We start from the raw sequence: 23,057 nt of genomic DNA, 5'->3' as shown, positions 1-23,057 counted from the left end.
AATTACATTTTTATAGTACATTTTATTAGTCATAAATAAGAGACGCCTGCATCATGAGCCGTGAATACACAAGAAAAAAACAAAGTTATCAAAACATTAAACTTTATTTTTTTCACATCCTGCACATGAAAGAGAAGAGAGCCGGAAGAAGAACTTAGTCATGAAGAAATTCTCATTTAAATTAGTGGATACAATTAACACAAAACACTCCCTAAAAGAAAATGAAACTCTTCTTTCACAAACCGAAAAAAAAAAATGCAAGATTTGGGCGGAAATTAAAAATGTGAGTGGAGGGAGATCATTCTTCGTTATAATCAAGAGCTCCACGATGTAAGCTAATCTAGCTATCATCACTTTTCTACCGTTATACATGGGGGGAGGCTCCCATAAATATTTAGTTGGAGCGTAGCATTATGTTTAAACTAAGTCCAGTGGTGCAACACAAAAATATTTTTAATAAGCTGTTTTAACTTACGTACTGCTGTGCAACTGGCCCTTGTAGCACAAAAAAAAAAAAAAAAAAAACACTGGCCAGCATGTAGGCTACTCTATGTTTCATTATGTTTAGTTTACTACAAATATTGTGAATGTCAATTTAAAATGCATAAACATTCATTAAACATTTCTGTACAGTTAATCATGTAGAGTGTAAGTTGACATGCATGTTTCAAACGCTAATGCTGAGTTAAGACTGCATGATTTTTAAAGTCGTGTCACAGATGTTTTCACACTGCATGACTATCTGGGCTAGCGTTTTGGCTCTGCTTTTTTTTTCACTGCAAGATGGATCGGCGACAGGGGCTTTCACATTGTATGACTTTACAATAGGAAGATTCGCCAACAACTTTGTCCAAACTACTGTATTATGTACATATTTGCCCATATTCTGGGTTTGAAGGGAATTAGTAATTTCTCCTCAACATTCTTTTTTAACTTCCTTTATGAAACGTCAAACAGACACCGGTGCTCCTGTCTAGTGTTTCATCCATTTCTTGGGTCCAAATAAACTGAAAATGAGCACTTTCAACTTTTCCCCCAACCTCCCGCTGGCCAGAAGGTACACACACAAGTGAATGCTGCTCTCACATTGGCTTTATAGGCAATCGCCAATGTTATTTTCAGTAAAAACTCATTTTACATGGCATGATTTTAATCGCAGACAGCTCCAGCTCTCACAGGCATCAGAGACTCATCGGCGATTCTCTAAGATCACGTTTCTGATAGTACATACTGAGTGATTGTCACTCACGTGCACGAGCACCAATTTGCCTATGATTTCAGGCATTTGTCTGCGATTTCTCAAAACCTGTCAGCGAGTCAAAATCGGGGCTAAAATCATGCAGTCTGAACTAGGCATTAATCTTGTTAATGAAAATTGTTACAACAACAAATACCGGTAAATTGCTACATGAAAAGTGTACATATATTTTATTTGTAGCCATTATTATAGTACATTTTCTCTCCCGAAAACCTTGACTAAGGTCATGTAAACAAACATATGCCTTTTATAAACTGAAGCATTATATACTGTTCTTTTATTGCTCATTTTGATGATATGAATTTGGGGATCATCACAAACAAATTCAAATGCTAAATTACTGTTATACTCTACAAAAAAAATTGTATTAGGATTTTAATAAATAAGTATAGATATCACTATTGATTGGGCATATATAACATTTAATTAGAATTTCTTGAGGTAGTTGCATGCTTGTTACAACTAAAGAATAAAGATGTCGAAACAGTATATGTACATCATTCATTGAAACCACAAAAAAATGCAATGATGTTTGCTTGAGTGATGCCAACCCGTATAATATTCTTGCCACACCTTATAATGTTCTAGATCCAACCCTGATTTCGAATGAAAATTCACACACTGTGTTATTGTTTTAAAATGTTACTTAGAAAAAATGTAATGTTATAACAGGCAGCGCAAGTAGCTCACTATAGTGCAACCTTTTGAAGGTACACCTAAAATAACAGTGGCCCCTTTAGTCTGAAATATACATAAAACTGAGATACCTCACAATTAGTCATTCTTAATTCCCAGGGTTGATGTTTAGGAGATGGGGAGTTTTTTCAGATTCACACAGGCTTTGTTCTGACAGTGTTAGTAAAGTGCAAAGCTATCATCAGAGTGAATCTCTTTGACCTGTAGAGAAGCGAGAAATGCATATAGAGTATCATTACTGGCAGAGCTGCGGGGGGATGTGACTTTATCAATACTTCAACCACGTTCATCTCAGAGGCTTTGTTATGTTTGTTTGGGGCTGATGTTAAACAGGTAAAGAGACGAGAGGGTCAGAGGAAGAAGGGCTTTTGTACTTACACAATTCAAGGCTGGTTGTAATCCATGGCAGGTCTGGCTTGATTTTAATCAAAACTTGTACATTTTATGAATGCAGCAAGGCCTCATATATATATATGCACAGACAGTTGAAAGCATAATTATTAACCCAACTGTAAAATTTTTATTCTTTTTCAAATATTTCACAAGTAAGGCTTATAGTATTTCGGGAGAACCTCTGATTTCTTTTAGTTTGTCTAGAATAAAAGCAGTTTTATTTTTTACATTTGAAAAAATTATAATTTTAAGGCAATTATTATAAGCCTTTTCATGATCTTTTCTTTTCATTTGGCTATACGGAACAAACCACTGCTGTCCAATGACTTGCCTTGTTAACCTAACTTGCCTTGATAACCTAATTAACCTTGCACTTTATTTAAATTGCACTTTAAGCTGAACCCTAGTACTGTATTTTGCAAAATAACTAGCCCCATTTTATTTACTGTCATCATGGCCAAGACAACAAATTTTTTTATTAGAAATTAGTGCAAATGTCAGTTGGCATTTCTGTGTGGAGTTTGCATGTTCTCTCCGTGTTCACATGGGTTTCCTCCGGGTGCTCTGGTTTCCCCCACAGTCTAAAGACATGTGGTATAGGTGAATTGGTTAAGCTAAATTGTCTGTAGTGTATGTGTGTGAAGTGTGAATGAGTGTATAGGTGTTTCCCAGGGATGGGTTGCAGCTGAAAAGGCTTCCGCTGCGTAAAACATATGCTGGATAAGTTGACGATTCATTCTGCAGTGTTTACCCCAGAAAATAATAATACAAAGTAATAATAATACTAATATTAATATTAATAATAATAATAATAATGATGATGATGATGATGATTATGATGATGATTCAAATGTAACAATGATGGTGATGATGATAACAATAAAAAAATAGAAAATAAAAAATAATATTAAAAATAATGATGATAATAGAACCTGAATTACATTTATTTATGTAAATTGTATTCAATAATACAAGTTTGGTGGTTTTATATAATAAAAACAAAAACAATATGCATGTGTGTGTGTGTGTGTGTGTGTATATATGACAATTTTTCTTCCTATTGTTATTGTTTTATAATAGAAGAATAAGAATGAGGAAGAGGAGAAGTAAAAGAACTAAAGTACATCTATTAAAGCAGCTATCAAGAGTAAGGACAGTCAATATTGTGAATTGATGTGACTTTCTTTCTCAAGACTGAGCTCATCATTGCTGACTCAGCTGTACTTTGCCCTCATAAATGAAATGTGACAATACCCATAAGTGACCCATACAGTAATAAGAAGAAAAATTCTACAGTCATAGCTGAAAGGTCTTTCCGATAACCTGAAGTCAAGAGCAATTATGATGTTTCAAAGCAGACTCCTGTGGAAAGATCTGTTATAATGAGATCTTAGACCATTCAATAAGCATTGTGACTTCTTCAGAAAGGCCTCCTGTTTACACTCCTTCACAATCATAATGAAATGACTATGCTGAATGATGTCTTCCAAGACCTTGATGTTCTATAGCTGTACATGAAACATGATAAATATTGAACATACCTAATGAAATTACAGCATATGCTTGATTTTCGCAAGAATATAAGTGATATTTACAATTCATGGTGTTTCATTTACAGCTATTTGTAATTCCATAAGGCTAACCATCCATTTGCAATACTCAGATGATTCATTGTAATCACCAAAGGCCAGTCGCTTTACATCTGCTGATGCTGTTCGTCAATGATTGGCTGAAGGGAAGCGATTAGTGAGATTAATCACCCATATGGTGTTTCATACTATGTTGAGGCGACATTCTGTTTACCGTTCCTCATTGATCACCTCTAAAAATGGGCCGCTTGAGTGTTATGAAAGCCTGCAAGAGCGCGTCCATGAAGAACTAAGCCAATAGCTCATCAATGAAGAATCAGGGCTTGTGCGGGGATTTGACAAGCAGATGGAAAGCTAAGTTCATAAAAAAAAACAAGCAAACAGTTTGCGCTCAACCCGCCAGTGTGAAACGGGAATTAGGTATAATTTCATAAAAAGAAAACAAATAAAAAATCACACATGCATTGCACACCTGAATAATTAGGCAGGTGCATCAGATGTGGGAAATATTATATGTAATAATTACATTATTAATGATACAGTATATTATGACTATTGGTTATATAATGTACTGATAGTGTCTTGTTACAACATTGTTTATATACACATCATTATTAATGGACATTTTTTAACCTAAAATAATAAGTAATGCTATTTATAAACCGACAATTTATTATTCATTTTATTATTTATGCATTTATTTATTTATTCATTCATTTATTTATCTGTACGACCATACATCTATCGATTTATTTATTTATGCTAAGAAAACTGTAAATGAAATAAATCATAAATAGTAGCCTATATAGTGTAAAAAAAATCTGAAGATTAAGTTGAATTTTGGACATAAAGTATGGACACAAATACTAAAATTTGAAAAATAATTTAATTTAAAGAAGATTCATAAAATATAAAAAAATTGCAAAATGATTACACTGAAAAAATAAAATGGAAATCTACAAATAATAGAAATTTCAAAATAATAATAAAAACTGAAATAATATTTTCAGTAAATAATGTTACTAAAACAATGCTTTTGTCATGAAAATTTGAGCAGTGACAAAGTTGGGTATATCGTTTCTCACTTCAGCAAAATATTAAATAATTTACAATTATGGTTGGGTTTAGGGGTAGGGAATAGGTATGGATTAATGATGTTCCAGGATTAACATAGATGTTAATGCAGGATCACATCGTACTTGGCAAAGTCCTTTTAAAGAATGAACCAGAAGTTGCTGCAAACTTTTATTGGAATATTAGGATGGACAGTTGAAATCAGAATTATTAGACCCCTAATTATTAGCCCCTCCTGTTTATTTTTCCCCCAATTTCTGTTTAGCGGACAGATTTTTTAAAACACATTTCTAAACATAATACACTAAAAAAAATTATTCAGAAATGATTCCTTGCATTTACTAAATTTTTTTTTACGTTAAGTGGCTGTGAACAATTTATCTGGGCTGAATTTAAACAAACAAACTAAGTAGAATTTTATTAAGCTTGTTTTTAATAAAACAAATATAAATATGGATATAACAAATAATACTGCTAATAATGATAACATTATACAAAAGCAAATTGAATAAACTGAAAAAGCCTCCCGAGATGAAGAAAGTAAGGCAGTGGTTTTTAAATTCATGTAGGCTAGAAATTAATATGATTTGTAATATTTTAATCATTTATATTTATATCATATAAATATATATATCCTTGTTATATACATCCTTAATACATTATATCTTTTTCATATGTAAAGATATTTGCGTGTTGCTCTACATCTTGTGTGTAGTGTGTAAGCCAGGTGCACTTTGTGCCAGACAATAGACCGACTTTGTTCTAGTCTAAAGAACAGACTATTTACAGTTTCTTAAAATAGCAACGCGCCAAAACACGCCTGCTTTTTTAGACCAGAAAGCCTATGGGCGCACATTTGAGCGCAAATGCATTTGCAATTTAAACAGTATGGCACAACACCTCAAAATGACCCTTGCGCCGAGCTGAAAGTAGCAAAAGACTATAGCACCGCGCCTTGGGTGTATGATAGGGCCCTCAAAGTGGAAGTGTGAAATTTCTGAAATGATAGTGTTACCAAATTAAACAGCAAAATAATTATTCTAAAACAGTTTTCCCAAAACCCCCCCTTTTTTTCAAGGCGTACGATTCACCTGTTTCAGAAATACATCTAAGAACACATCTTTGTCAAACAATACATACAGTAAAGCTTTTGATCACTACTGACTGTTAAACAGTGGATGGATAGGTTTGGCTCTCAGATTAATATCTCAGACATTTCATGTTTAACTACTGTATATTTGGCTTTAATGTTACTGTCATTGGGACATGGCATTAAATCTTGATTGCTAAAGCCACATACAAATAATTACGGCCTGTCATTAATCTCTCGTTTTTGGACACACATTTGCTGCTGCACAGACAACAAAAGGGGAAGCAGCGATTGGCAAAGAAAGTGTTGAGATAGTGGCAAACAGCCTGGCGTTCTGTGTCTCTGGCTTTGTATGATGTGTGATTAAATCTCTCTTTGTCTCTTCATTGCCTCTCAGTCACTCACTCATACGCATGGCCTCGTTCCATAGCAACACAAAATTGAATTAGATCTGGTGGACCCAATCTGAAAATGATTAAAGCCGGAAATAACGTTTTATTTGAACGCACCTGGCACAACACATACAGTAATCTCTCTCTTGAATCACACAGTGAAGAACTAACATTTCCCCTTCACAGGCTTTCAATGTGCGTGCTTGTATTAACAGGTTCATCTTTTGTTTACAGTGTTTAGTTCTACATATTTTTAAAGAGCATCTGAACAATAAAAAAAGCTTCTCATTAAAAAAATATGATTATTATATCTGTTTATATGGCATCTCCAAACCTCAAGTTGAACCAATTAAAATCATCTTCAGTTCACACACTGCCTCTAAATTTCTTTGTAAAAAAAAAAAAAAAAGGACCGTGTCGCTACACTCCTAAAAACCCTTCATTGGATGCCTATTCAATTTACAACACATTTTGAAGTGCCCCTATTGTGGATTTTTAAAAAATACCTTTCATGCTCACAAATCTAAAAGTGCACCATGTATAAAATTCTTAAATCTCAAAAAGAAAGAGCTGACACAGAGTTGTTAATATGAATTGTCACCCATGTGGATCTTTCGCTATTTCAGCATGATATCTGAACAAAAAACTGCCCACTTACTTGTTGCAAGGACATATGTACCCAGTACTACATTTTTGAGAACTGACAAATATATACCCTGGACTATGTTTTCCTGATATCAGAAGGGCTAATGACTATGGACTAGTAATTGACTATTGATTGACTATTTTTAAATCTCATTTAAAATCCCTCTTCGTTTTTAATGCCTAGTATATTCCCTATGTGTGTTCTGTTTATCTGGTTGCAGTTTTTGTATTCCTAATGTTAGTCAGTGTTATGGCTGCTTTAAATTAGCTATATAAATAAAGTACACTTAAAACTTTTCAAAAATCCTCTTACAAGATGCTAGTAAAGCTTTCATGGGTTCCAGAGTGTTTAATTAAAAGTCTGTTCAAGGCAACACTTTGGGCTCTACTTTAAGGAGATAGGTGCAAAGTCTAAAGTGCATGGCGCAAACGCATTAAGGGCATGTCCAAATCCACTTTTGCTATTTTAAGACCAGAAAAATGTGGTTTGCGCCATGGCGAATAGTCCAACAGTTGTTCCTATTCTCGTAATCAGTTAAGGGTGTGTTTTGAGCATAATGAGCATGAAACCAATTAGAATCTCGTCTCCCATTTCTATACTCCATTACTTTCATGGAGTAAAGATACAGTGTTGTATGCACTCCACTGAAGACATCTATTAGCCTACATACTTAATTTAGTTTGTTAAGCTCAAATATTTGTTTCAAAACTATTTCTAAATTAAGTTCTAATTTCCAGCAAATGAATAAATGAACAATAATAATTGAGTGTGGTCAAAAAACTGAGTTATATCCAAACACACATCCTGTTCTCGTGCCCCATTTAGTGATGCAGATTTCTCCAAAACCTGACAGGTGGACAAATTTTAACTTGTTTTTATTAAACCAAATATAAATATGCATACAATAAATAATACTGCTAACAATAATAACATTGTACAAAAGCAAACTGTCATGAATAAATAAAGTCCCCCTGAGATGACGAAGGCATGGAGGTAGTGGTTTTTATATTCATGAAGAAAAGATTAATTTTTGTAACATTTCAATTCTTTCTCTTTTTTTTCTTTTTTTTCTTTTTTGCTGTACATCCTGTGTGAATTAAGCAATGTGTATGCGCTTGAACCTGTACAGATGCATAACTAACGACTTTAGACCTGCTTTTAGTTGGTCAATGGCGCTGTCTATTTCAGTTTCTTAAAATAGCAACACGCCAACTACGCACCTAAACACAACTTTTTAGTCCTGAACACCCATGAGTCCACAAAGTGGCACAAATAGATTTGCTATTTAAACAGCGTGGCACAAAACGTGAATGTTTGGGTTGCGCTGGACTGAAAATAGCACCAAACAAGTCTTGCACCTTATTGCGCTGGGTGTATGATAGTGCCTTTTCTGTTATATTCCATTATTTCAATATTAAATTAATATTTCTCATAGACCATTTTGAGATTATGAGTAAATTAATACATAGTTTTTGTCCCAGTAATTGCCCACATATCATAAAAGAAAGAAAGAATGAAAGAAAGAAAGAAAGAAAGACTTGCCTTCAAATACAATATACAACCATTTGAAAACTAAAATACTACTAAAATGTTATGCTATTGAGAAGCTTTGAAGAACACATACTCAAAACATGTATGATCAACAACATCACTTATTATTAAGCAAACAAGCTTTGAACAAATTTCCCATATGAAGAACTCTAACATGATCAACATCTATGTTGGTCTTGGAACATCACTCCAATCAGCCAATCATAATTAAGGGATGCGTTTATCGTTTATGTTAAGTGTAGGCTTCCAGTTAGGTTTATGCCCTTCTACATGATTGTTATACAACTATTATTCTCCTCTGATATGGGGAATAATTTACAGTTATGGTTGAGTTTAGGGCTAGGGAATAGGTATGGATTACTTTTTCGACCAAAAATAATGTTCCAGGATCAATCATCGTACTTGGCAAAACCATGATGTGCTATGAAGAATGCCTGTATCTCACAGCAGCTCCTCCAGTCTTTAATTCAGCAGTCATATGAACTATGAGAAAATGCCCGATGTGACCATACACAAATATCAGAGAAAAATGAGAAACCAGGCGACTCAATTATCTTTCGAAACGATATACAGCCACCCCAGGGACTCCAGTGAAGAGCTCCAGCCTCTTAGCAAACTGTCTAAATCAACATGACGCCCCGTTTGTTTTCACTACAGTCCTCCATGAATAAAAATTACAGATTTCCACGGACTTCATGCATAATCTTTTATTGGTACTTTTCCCGCTTTATGAATAACCGAAGCTTGCATGTCCCTTTCCTGCAGTGCTTCTCTTTTCAAGCCTTCCTCATGTTTTAAATTGCATGCAGGAGCATCTCATCCCAGAAGGGCATTGGGAATCCATATCATTACTCCACGTATGAGACCACTTTTACATTGTAGGTTTTCACAATGGCTCTCTGGTGCACAGACTGCGGGAGAATGTAAATCAAGTGCACAAAGTGTATCTGATTCTTGTCCTCAATGACATTGCTGAAGTAGAGAAGGTTTGCCGAGGCACTGCCTGTACATTTATGAGGTCACTAAGGGTGCAGGAAACACTGCCATGGTACAATACGACAATTTTAATCTTCATAGATGCATTTCCTTCACTGTGCAACCTTTATGGATGAGATCTTATTGATAAAAATCTGTGAAATACTGGTAAACATCTTCCCACCTTAAGAATGTCTGCACATAATTAAAATTTGTTTTATAATAGTGATAAAATGAATTTGCCTCTACTGTCTGAAATTGTTTTGGTCAGGACTAAACAATAAATTGTTCAGTGTGAATAAATGTACTACAGTTCTGCATGTATACAAAGTCTGTTCACAAACATACTTTGACATAAAATTACTTCAAATTTACTTCATAAAATCTGTCAAGTGTTGAATACCTCAGGAAGAAATCATACTATGTTTTAATATTCTATACAATGATATTGACCTTATTCTGAAATGTGCTAGTAAGCTCTTTTCTGCACTTGTTTTAGAACTTCCAATTCATTAGCCTTAATTTGGGGAAAACACTAGGAATATAATACTACTATAATACTAGGAATAATAAACAACATAGAACTGTCAAACTACTTGCTCTACAAATAATTGTGTTTATGACAACATATACAAAATAAAAATAATATAATAATAAAAATACAAGTTTGCCACATCAAGCAACCCAACAAGCTGATTGTTTTATGGCTTAAAAATCAATGGTCTTGAATGAGACCAGAAGTCTTGACCCATTAAGGTTCTAATGACTGCACCCGCTTGAATGTGAAAGAATAACGTCAATAGACAAAGGCCGTTCTAAAGCTTTTGGCTTGGGATAGCACCGACCCCGCCAAAAAATGCCCACCCAATAGCGCGGAGATCAGTGTAGTACATCTACAGTGCAAGAGCAATTCAGGTGCATGTAAAATCTCACACGTAGCACTACTTGAAGTAGAAAACACTTACATAATGTCTGGTTCCCCTTGTATTTATGATGGAAAGCCACTATATGCCATTTGATTAGTCACATTAATGAAAATTTGAAAATGTTGAAAAGTTAACCCCAGATTGTGTTAGGTGAATGAACAAATGATTTTTTGCATGATATTCTTTAAATATGAAGCTGTTCTTGGACATTTATATGCTTCTTGGTCCCCCGTGGCCATTAAGAAAATCCTAGGATCACCCCTGGATTTAAAGAGGGTTAGAAATGCTAATCAATGATTAGCATTGCATTATAAATGTAGATTAAAGATAAACTGTTTGTCTTTATATTTAAGCATGTGTACCTTTTTCTACAGTAAAATCTGAATGTGTTTACTTCTACTTAATGCATAAGGGAAGTTTATGCAGTTTCCCACTCTAGTTTACAGTATAAATGGAACAGATATTACATTATTACCCTATAAGGATAATACTTCTGTCAGCACCAATGGCCTAGTGGTTAAATGTGCTGACATACAGTTTAGCTTGGTGGTGCTCACGGCGACCAGAGTTCGATTCCTGGCTCAAGGTCCTTTGCCAACCCTCTCTCTGCTCCAAATATCTTCCTGTCGTTAAACCTCACTGTCCTTTCAATTAAAAGTGAAAAATAATTAAAAAATAAGATAATACTTCTTTTTGAAGATACAGGACTATAACATAATACAACATCACAATATGTTATAGTAAGTCCATATTGCCTATAAAATATTGAGTTCAAATGCGCTACATGCCTTCACTTTCTCCATTTTCTCTCTCAGTCTGTCTTTATGGTGTTCTCTGACCAGCATTAATAGTGGTTGACACAGCTTCAGTCTCTCTCCCACAATGCTCTATTTCTGTCACAACTGCTGCTTTCATGCTTAACAAGATTCCTGCAAACTGATCTACTCTACACTCAATGTTCTATCGGAATTCAGAGTGCCGTATCTTTCATAAACTGGCATTTTTATGCACACGCACATTCAATAAACAAGTCACTCTGACCCGCGAATATGTGTTATGGCCTCAGATGATAATATATATTAGAGTTAATTTACTCTAGAATTGGATATTTGGTGCATTAAGAGCTTAAATGTCTTCTGTTATTGCTGATAGCATTTTAATTAGCCGCTATGTTTCAACTCGTTAAGCTCTGCAGATCAATGCCGACTCTTGTTTTGGATCATTTGAGTCTGCATTGCGGTATCTGTAGGGCTGATCAATGCTGCTGGGTTTGTTTTACATCTTTTGTTTTGATTTTAATATACTTGGGCTCGTATTATTTTCTGTGTATCAAACAGCAGTGTAATTGCTTCTGATGGTGTATTTAAGAAATAACTAATAAAATAAATAAATAATTACAATTTTAAGCAAAGATATATTAAATTGATCAAAGGTAATAGATAATAGTAATAAAATGTAACTCAAACTGAAATATAGCATGTGAAAATGATTTCTGAAGGATCACATAACACTAAAAACAAGTAATGATGCTGAAAATGTAGCATTTTCATCACAGAAATAAATGACACCTTACACTATAATAAAACAGAAAATAGATATTTTAAATTATAACATTCTTTTTTTGTTTGGGCAAATACATGCTGCCTTGGTTGTCAGAACATTTGAGCCATAATATATTAAATATCATACATATACAGTATATGCATACATACCTGTACATTCTGTATGAGTGCATGGGTGTCATGTGAGGGATGCTGGACAGAGGTGAGGGTCCACAGGCAGTTTATTACAAGATAAGTCAGACAGGCAAAGGTCAATCACAAGAGCAAACGGGTACATACAGGTAAACCAAAATCGTGGTCACAAACGGGTAATTGGTCGGTACAGGCAGCAAAGAATCAAAATGAGAGAACAAGGCAAATGGTCAAAACACAGCTAGGCTAGACAAGAAAAACGAATCAACGGAACACCGGAACAGGTGTGTGTATGAAGTGCATGACAGGATTTGAAGTTCATTAAGTGATATGATTGTAGTCCAGGTGATGGTGCTTGTTTACCAACAATCTGCAGCCGCTAGATCCCTGGCGATCAGTGGGTCTAATACAGGGGGTCTAATAAAAAAATGATTTTTAAATCTCAAAACTATAAAAGTGTATTACAGCTTTGAATTTAGCAGTTTCTCCATTAATTAATATTGTGTCCTGCTTTGTTTTTAAGCCCTTTTCACAGCAAGTTCACAAAATATTAAAAAAATTATATTTAAAGATTATTGACCTTATTCTTCAATGCAGAAGTGTGCTCGTTTTTGCGATTGTTTTCGAACTTCCGATTCAGTTGCCTATAAGAAATGACTAGGAATAATAAACGGCAGAAAGCGGTCAAACTACTTTCTATACAAACAAGTGTTTGCATAATTATACGGACATAGTAGAATAATATGATAAGAAAATATTAGTTTGCGCCATCAAGCAGCAGAACGAGCTGTTTTTGATGCGTAAAAATTAATGGAAGTAAATGAGACCGGAAGTCTCGAGCCAAAATGAATTAAATGGCTGCATCTGCTTGTATGTGGTGGATAGCACAGCCCCAAATACTGATTAACAGTCAATTTAATCTTTATTCTTTGTTGCCTGACCTTTTAAACCACTAGGTTTAAACCATTTGTCAGCAGACATTTTTAATTTAGATATTTTAATATTTATCGGTCAGGACATGTTTTTATATACATATTTACTGTATCTGTTAATCTGAATGGCAGTGAAGCCTAATTTCCCCCATATTTTCAAATCATACAGTATTTCTATTAAGCTATTTGAAAAATATCTTAACATGTAACTTTACCTGCGATTGTGCTTTGTATATAAACTGTAGGTTAAATTTGATCTGGACACCACGAATCCAGTGCATCTAAATACTTTTTAACTAACCCAAAAGAAACCCAATCGAATACCAAATGAATCCATTTCCAGCTTGTTCAGTCATTCATAATGCGATGTAATGATGGAGTTGATGCCGCAGATAATCCTAGAGTAATCTGGTACATATTGATTTAGCAAGCGCTTGATAAAAACACAATCAAGTGGGCGGCCGAGTGTGTTCTGCTTGGACAGCTGTGATGGATGTGTTTCTGCCCTAATGACAGATCCCCGGCAGAAACGTTAGGCATGATACTTTTTCATCATTTTACTGCATTAATATTATTGATGTGATTTTCAGAGCATGTTTGCTTAATAAGCTGCATCAGGGGTGCCATTCAGTTGATTTAACTGTAGCAGAGGATGAAAAAGGTAGTTTTTAAAGTCATGGATTTAATGTGACAATTATAAACACTGCAGCTTACTAAACAAAAACCAAATGCGTTAAGGGTTGGTACTGTTCATGATTTTGCCTTTGAGATATTAATAATGCTTTAAATAGCACTACTGCACCAGGGGGACTTGATTTATGATTGGTATCTGTTCTCTCAAAATTGCTTATGTAACCTGCAAAGATATAAGTGGCAAGTAATTTTCAGGGGGAAAATGATAAGAGAAACATTTTCTGTAACTGCCAGATAGAAATGATCTACATTGGATTATCTTCGCTGAAAGCTGATATTGTGAAAGGTTATGGATGAAAAGATCTGGTGAAGCAAATTAAATATTTATTTATTGTTCTAAGGCTGAAAAACTAAACCTACTCCATAAAGCAAAATGTGTTTTTCCGGACTAAATTATTACCCTGAATGCTTTATCCACTAGATTAATAGCTGCAAATACTGCACATAAATAAAACATTTAAAAGCTTATAGAAATTCAGCTTCATATCAGAACTACTAACGTAATGTCTAAATACATTAGTGATATTCTGAGGGATAAAAAAGGATATGAGAAACTTGTTCTGTAAGGGCCTGACAGAAAATATCTGGATTATCATAATGCAGGAAACAGATATTGAGAAGGTTATGGATGATCTGGTGAAGCATATCAAATATTTATTTAGCATTGTATGGCAAAAGTAAATCTACTACATAAAATAAAATGTGTTTTTCAATCGTAATTGTTAACCTAAACGCTTTATTCCAGGTCTAGATTAATGGTTAGAAATAAATGAGGAAAATATATATATCACAGTGTGTGCATTAGTTTGTATGCACAAGTGTGAACGGCGCATGGCGTAATTTTGCTCGACTATTCCCTAACGTCTATGGGTACATGCGGAAATAGGCCCCCTGGTTCCCATTGAGGCAGGTGAGAAATGTTTTAACATCGGCAATGGAGCGATCAACTTTATTGCAGTTGTAAGGTGCTTTGCATTTGTGGGCACTTACTGCATGCAGCATGAATAATGCAAAACGGATATCATTTCAGTAAAACGTTGTGTGGGAGCACTTCAGATGATTCATGTACTGAGAGAATGTGAAGTCATGGAACAAGATCTGACTGCTTGATGAATGAAACTAAATGAAAAGAAAAGGAATTTTTATGATCGTTGGGTTCTATTTTAACACTCTAGTATTTGACAGTTGGAATCTGAGAGCATCAAATACTTTTTTGGGAGTTAATGTATTTATCTACTAGGGAAATATAAAGCTAAAACATCATGAAAACTATGCAGCTCTGGGATCAATTAATACATTTATTTTGGGGGAAAAGTGGAATAAAACAACATTAACACAAGACTTTAAGGATGTATTTAATATATAAACGAATAATGAGAAAAATATCAATAACTGAGGAATGGAGGACGATGTGATTGAAGCTGCATGTTATTGAAAGAGCAAAAAAGACAAATAAATCCCTTACAGCACAGCTGAGATGAGATGAGAAAAGATCACAGACCAAGGCAACTTGCAAATGCTGTGAACATTAGCTTTCAGAAAATGGATGCCTTCATTCAATTAAATTCATTCAATAAGTGAACACTTTTTCAATTCAATTCATCTTTATTTCTATAGGGCTTTTACAATGTAGATTGTGTCAAGCAGCGTTACAAGTTCTAGTAAATTGAAACTGCGTCAGTCCAGTTTTCAGAGCTAAAGTTCAGTTTAGTTTACTTCAGTTCAGTGTGGTTTAAATGTCTCGGTTGAAAGTCCAAACACTGAAGAGCAAGTCCATCGATGCGAAACTAATTTCACTGCAGTTTTCAATTTAAATTTTTGATTTCTGATCTCACAAGGAAATATGCTGTAACAATTTATGCATAAAATTTCATATTTTAAAGTAGGGGTAGTTCCCCAAAATCCCAGCCCTAAACCCCAAAAATATTTGTGGATGAGCAAATCGTACTAAAATGCAAGAATGAGATAAGATTTCATACGAATAGGCCACTAAATCAAAAAAGTTATAAATTGATGTGGGATTGTTTTGGCTCTGAAGTAAGTATCTTTGTTTTCATCCACCAATTTTGTACACATTTATTTTATCCAAAAAGAAAGAATGCACATACAGTAAATTACAATGGAAATAGATTTACTGAATAAATTTCAGCATGCTCATCATGTGATGTGATGTTTTTTAACAAATCACGTGATAAAGATAAATCCAATGGGATGGCATTAATGGACAAACCATTAGACTGACTACATTGTAAAATATCTAAAATGTTGAAAAAAAAATGTCCCTGCTGGCTTTTTCTACCTCCGCAAAATGCATTTTTTTTTCTTTTTGACATTTGGTGCCAGTTTATAAGGTATTGGTATATAAAAATTGTCTGGTAATCATATTTTTATTACTAAACCTGAGTTTTGACAATTGCATTTTGGGATACATTACCTTCATTAATTATGCAATTTGATTTTGAAACTTTGTATACCTTTTACATTCAAAAATAGCTCTACTACACACCACATAGGTCCAACTTAATCACAGAGTAATGACAGGCCTTGCGGCCAAACAGCGGTTTTTATTAACCATTAAGCTTAGAAACAGAAACAGGAGTATTACTATGAAGACCACTAAACTAAAATCCTTACAACAGCCGGGCATGATGAAAAAGCATGAACCATATCTCACAACTGAATGAATTTATAATCAATATTAAATGATTTTGCTTTCAAATATCCTTCAGAGACTTCATGGAGTATTTTAAGAAAAAAATTCTTTAATGCATTAGACTATGACTTTGTGATGGGATATGAGTGTTACTGGCTGAATAAATAAGCTTTCCATTGATCTATGGTTCATTAGGAAAATACATTTTATATATAATATGTTTTATATTTGGCCAAGATACAATTTTTGAAGATATGGAATCTGATGGCTCAAAAAAGTCTAAATATTGGAAAAATTGTATTTAAAAGTTTACAAATTTAGTTAATATAGTTATAGTAGTATAGTAATATATAGTTATAACCTCATCCGCATACGACAGGGAGACGAGTGGAAAACCGGGTTCTCTACAGTTGACGGCCACTACGAATATCTCGTTATGCCCTTCGGCCTAGCAAACAGTCCTTCCGTGTTCCAGGCATTCGTAAATGAGATATTTAGAGACATGCTCAACAAATGGGTAATAGTATATATTGACGACATCTTGATCTATTCCAATTCGCTATCTGAGCATATCCAGCACATTCGGGCAGTGCTCAAACGTCTCATTGAAAACCAGTTGTATGCGAAGAGCTCCAAGTGCGAATTTCACCAGACCTGCATCTCATTCCTTGGCTATATTATCAGTCCAGAAGGCGTGGCCATGGACCAACAAAAGGTTGACTCTGTGACACAATGGCCACAACCCGAAACCATCAGGCAACTACAACGATTCCTGGGCTTTGCTAACTTCTACAGACGCTTCATAAGGAACTTCAGTTCAGTCGCTGCCCCACTGACCGCCATGGTCAAAGCTAATAATGCTCGCCTTAAATGGAACCCCGACGCTGTCCGAGCATTTACCCAGTTAAAGACTCGCTTCTCCAGTGCACCTATTCTGCGTCATCCTGATCCCGAACAACCCTTTGTCGTCGAAATTGACGCGTCAAACACTGGGATTGGAGCCATCCTGTCCCAGCGATCCCTAGTGAATAAGAAGCTCCATCCCTGTGCCTTCTATTCTCGCAAGCTTAACTCCGCTGAACGGAACTACGATGTGGGAAACCGAGAACTCCTCGCCATGAAAGCTGCGCTAGAGGAATGGAGACACTGGCTTGAGGGCGCAAAACACCCTTTCATCGTCATCACTGATCACAAGAACCTAGAATACATCCGGTCTTGTAAACGTCTGAATCCTAGACAGGCAAGATGGGCGCTGTTTTTCACCCGATTTGACTTCCAAGTCACCTATATCCCTGGTTCGAAAAACATCAAAGCAGATGCTCTGTCCCGCCTCTCAGACGATGAGACCTCTGAAATCCCTGACGAGCCCATAATCAAAAGTCCTCTAATTGTCGCTCCCATCCAGTGGGATATAGATCAGGAGATCCTCCAAGCCGCCGAAAATAATCCTTCTCAGCAGCCCTGTCCGGAGAATAAAATCTTTGTCCCCCCGTCGCTTCGAGAAAGACTCATCTCCGAGGTACATGACCACCCCAGTTCCGGTCACCCAGGCAGCACAGCCACTGTGCAAATGATTCAATCCCGCTACTGGTGGTCATCCATACACAAGGATGTAATCAACTTCATTAACAAATGCTCACCCTGTCAGATGTCCAAACACTCCCGTCACCGTCCAGCTGGATTACTCCAACCCCTGGAGGTGCCACATCGTCCTTGGTCACACATCGCTATAGATTTCATCACCGATTTACCCATATCTCAGGGCAAAACCACCATCCTCACAGTAGTGGACCGATTTTCGAAATCCTGCCGCCTTATTCCCATTTCCAAACTGCCCACAGCCATGGAAACGGCTGAGTTACTCTGCGAGTGTGTGTTTCGGTACTATGGTCTCCCCGAAGACATCGTATCGGATAGAGGTCCCCAGTTTACATCCCGACTCTGGTCAGCATTCTTCAAAAATCTCCAAATCAACGTTAGCCTAACATCCGGCTATCATCCCCAATCCAACGGGCAGACAGAGCGCTTGAACCAAGAGATCGGTCGATTCCTCCGCACGTATTGTCACTCGACCCAGAACAAATGGGCCAAATTTTTGATGTGGGCAGAATATGCTCAGAACTCCCTCAGAAAGGCATCTACTGGATTAACCCCATTTCAATGCGTGCTGGGCTTCCAACCTCCGCTCTTTCCCTGGTCCGGCGAGACCTCTGAACTCCCTGCGGTGGATACCTGGTTTAAAAACTGCGAAGAGGTCTGGAACGCAGCTCATACTCACCTCTCTCACGCCATAAGGCGTTTCAAGGAACAAGCCGATCGACACCGACGTCCTGGTCCCATGTATTCCCCAGGACAATGGGTATGGCTTTCCACCCGCGACTTACGCCTCAAGCTGCCCTGCAAGAAACTCAGTCCCAGGTACGTGGGTCCTTTCCAGATAGAAAGACAAATATCTCCTGTTTCGTTCAGACTGACACTCCCTAATCATTTTCGTATTTCCCCAACTTTCCATGTCTCTCTGCTCAAGCCTGCTGCTGGTCCAGCCGAGACGGATAGGGAGGTGGCAGCCGGTGAACAGGGTCCCCCGCCTCTCATGATCGATGGCGAAGAGGCTTACCAGATCCACGAGATCCTGAGATCCAGACGCCGGGGCGGTCAACTCCAATATCTCGTTGATTGGGAGGGGTACGGTCCGGAGGAGAGATCTTGGATTAACCGCAAGGACATCCTCGACACCACACTACTGGAAGAGTTCCACTCACAACATCCGGAGATGCCGGTCCGAATTGCCTCACTTCAGGAGCCGTTCGTTGGGGGGGGGCTCTGTCACCGACTCGGTCCCAGTCATTCCCCTCGCTGACCAGCAGAGGTCACCATCTCCGGACTTCTAACCATTACGTCATCCTTCTCACTCAGATCCCAGCACACCTGTTCTCCATCTCACTAATGACCCACGTACCACATATAAGCAGCTCACACACACACTTCATTGCGAAGTCTTGTTTAGCCCCGGCCAGCATTTCTGAGCGTTCTATCCTGCCTGATCTCCCGTTTACCACTTCAGCCCGTTCCTCGACTCTGCTCTGTCTTCCGCCTGCCCTTGACCTAAAGCCTGATTACACGGACTCTGATTCTCGCTGCCTGCCCCTGACTAAAGCCTGTATTACGGACTCTGAACCACGCTGCCTGCCCTTGACTCAAGCCTGGTAATCACTCTGCCTCTGTTATCTGCTAATCATCGTTGAGTTGTATGTTGTATGTTCGCACAACCGTGCGAGGTGTTGATGTTTAAGTGTGACTTAATAAATACTGCAAAATGGATCCCTCCGTGTCAGTCTCCCCGTTACAAAAATACTGTATTTACAGTAGAAAATGTATAAGATATATCAGCACGGTACATGATATTCACTTAATATTCCAATAATTTTGACCCATAAATTTGCCAAAAATGCACTGTTCTTTTGCAAAACAAGACGTTTATCTTTACAATTTTAAAATAGCGATTTAAAAAGACCTGCACTTCAAGCAGCTACAAATTTATCAAACACCTCACATCACTTTTCTGTTTCCATATTGAAATCCTTTACAGTATTGCATAGCATGCACGTGAAACTGTTTTACAGAGATGTCTCATTAAATAAAGAACACAAAAACAGCGGAGCTCTTCAAAGAGAAAGCAAAGCAAGCCTCACATGGATCAATGACAATGAGTGGAGTGGCTGGAGCAGCAGGGAGGTGTTCATCTTTGCTGATCTAAGCACCGTCCACACCAGGACTAATCATCTCCACTGGACTACAGGCTGGGCTTTAACTTTTCTACCCTAAACACCTGCTGTTCGGTCCCTGCTCAACCCATCCTCTATGAGGTCACAAGTCTAGTCCCGAATTGCAAATCAAAGGTCCCATGTATAATTCATCTGAGTTATTCATTATGAATAATTCAATCGTAAATTACATTTAAAAGGAGTGCAACGTTTTTGAGACTTGTGAACATAAACATTATCAGAGGGATACAGGACAGAACAGTCTCTACAGGCATAATGTCATTTACACTGTGATAGGACATGTTCTAACACGAAGGACTTCTGTTGTTACTGCTATGAATAGCTGAGAGAAATGTTGGATGTTGATTCAAACTTGAGTAAGTCATGAAAAATGCACAAGGAAACTATAAAAATCAAGGACGCACCAAGACAATACTTAATTTTGATGGTTTACCACACACACGCAAATGCACACACACCCACTTTTTGACTATCTTAGTGAGGGCAATACATAGACTTCCAATGTTTTTAGATCCGGTAAATGAGTGTCACTGGCCTTCCAGTGGCCAATTTTTTATTTTTATTTTTGGCCAATTTATAAGCACTTTTATTTAGTAAGGACCAGTAAAATGTCCTTATAAGCCGTTTTGATATCTTACTGTATAAGTGAGAATAACTGAGCCCTCAATTATTAGTGTAGCTAAACCAGTACACATACAGACATGTTGGTATTGGTGGTTTTTAAGGGACTCTCCATAGGCATTTTGTATTTTATTTAACTCTCACATGACACCTGTGGCAATTTTAATGTGAAAAGACGTAGGTAAGTGTGATTTTTAGGTGTTTTGAATAACAAGGACATTAGGCATGTCTATGTAAACCACTATAATAGAGTACAATTAGGTCATACTCCTTGTAAACCACCAGAATCAGTACACACACAAACAAAAAGGGTTCTTCAGCAGTTCTTTGGCTCATAATAATACTATAGTAGAACCAATTTAAGTGCTTAGATGGCCTAATGAATCAGGGAATGGTACAAAATAGTCCAGAAGACAAGTCAGAGAGTGTGCATTTCCGCCCATCTACTTAAACAGAACACTATTGTTTCCAAACTTAAACTGGGTCTTAATCATTTTCCAAATGCTAAATTTTGTCAGGTATTAAAAAATTAAAACACACAAGTGTAAACAACCTCTTTTTGCAACTTTGCAACTGTTTTGTAGAATCAATATAATTTGATAAATGCTGAATATAATTTGATATATTTCCGCATAAATTCTTCAACCTGTGATGTTCTTGTTTCTTTTCCTATTGGCAGTGAAATTCTTCAGATATTCTGTCATTTTGGTCATAAAGATAAGAGAAAGTCATCGTTCAAAACAAGAACTGTTTTTTTTACTTGTGGAAACACTATTACAACAAAGCTTTCACTCATTCATCTGTCATCTCAGTCTGTGTGATCTTTACGTAGAATTGCATCAATGAAATAATAAGTGAATCTTAGAACAAAGTCTACATACTGTATGTCCTGTTGATTTGCTATATGTTTTGCTTAGAGATCATTTAGAATATTGATGCATCGTTGTTGTTAACCTGTTAGTCATATAACATAGTACGCAGTCCTTGCCCAATCAAATTGTCAAAGTTCCCAGACCTTTAGCAGTCAGTCTGAGGTCTGGCTACATGAGACATGAAGTATCTAGACATAAAGCGATGAAGAGTGTGACAAAGGGTCTGGACGTAGAAAAAGGTTGACGAAATTTGAGTAAAATTTATCCACATTTTTTGTCATACTGACTATCCCTAGTATAAAAATGAATATTTGTTCATATTTATGAATATTGAGATAATTTTTATTCAAATGTAATTAAGATTGTTTGCCAATATCTAATGCACTATTTATAATTTATCAAAATATTAATAAGGTGAAAAGTGCAGGCAGTTGTTACCCTGATTTTACTCTGTTTCCTATACATTTCCTCTTTTGTTACTATTTTATACTGATTTGTAACACGTCATGTGTGAGTGTGAGGACACGCATAAAGTAACTGTTCAAAGCCTGCAAGTCTGTTTATTCTAAATTGCACATGCTAGTTTAAAAAAGCATCCACTATGCAGAATATCCCCCATAGCAAGAGAACTTTATGAATGACGGCCTTTAAACAGTGAGTGCAAATTCTGTGTGGGATGTTTCCCTCTTATATAATCAAACGTGAACAATGTTATTGGAATGAAGAGGCACATTACAGGCCTAATGCTACTGTATATCGCCTTGGTTTCAAATTCTCAGCAATCCTTTCCGTCATTCTGCTCATTTATGATGCATTTTAGCCATTTATGGCCCAGCTTTTGCTGTGTCTATAAATGTTAAAAGCCTCCCAGATATGTCACGATTCAGGCTTGTTCAGATTTTACTAGCTATAACTGTCAGCAGCTTGGTTTCAGTGGCTGGAAAGGATTTCAATGCCTCTTTCTGGCTGGTAATCAGCAGTGAGTCCAGACCCAATGGGCTGCACCATGTTGGACTTAAAGTGTAGAAAAGCATAATCTGATTTAATCTAATATTTGTGAATATATAATGTTAAATAATAATTAAAAAAAGAATTCTAGATTTTTAGAATATTGTGTTTTTACAACTAACTGGATGCTCATAAAATACAAATGTGCAATAGATTAGAATAATGTGGAGAAGCAATGGGAAGTCGGTTCAACATAGCAGCTGGAATCA

This window comes from Danio rerio, chromosome 20 (genome assembly GCF_052040795.2).
Source record: "Danio rerio strain M-AB ecotype USA chromosome 20, GRCz13ab, whole genome shotgun sequence".
NCBI lineage: Eukaryota > Metazoa > Chordata > Actinopteri > Cypriniformes > Danionidae > Danio > Danio rerio.
Note: the sequence above shows the minus strand (reverse complement) of the source record.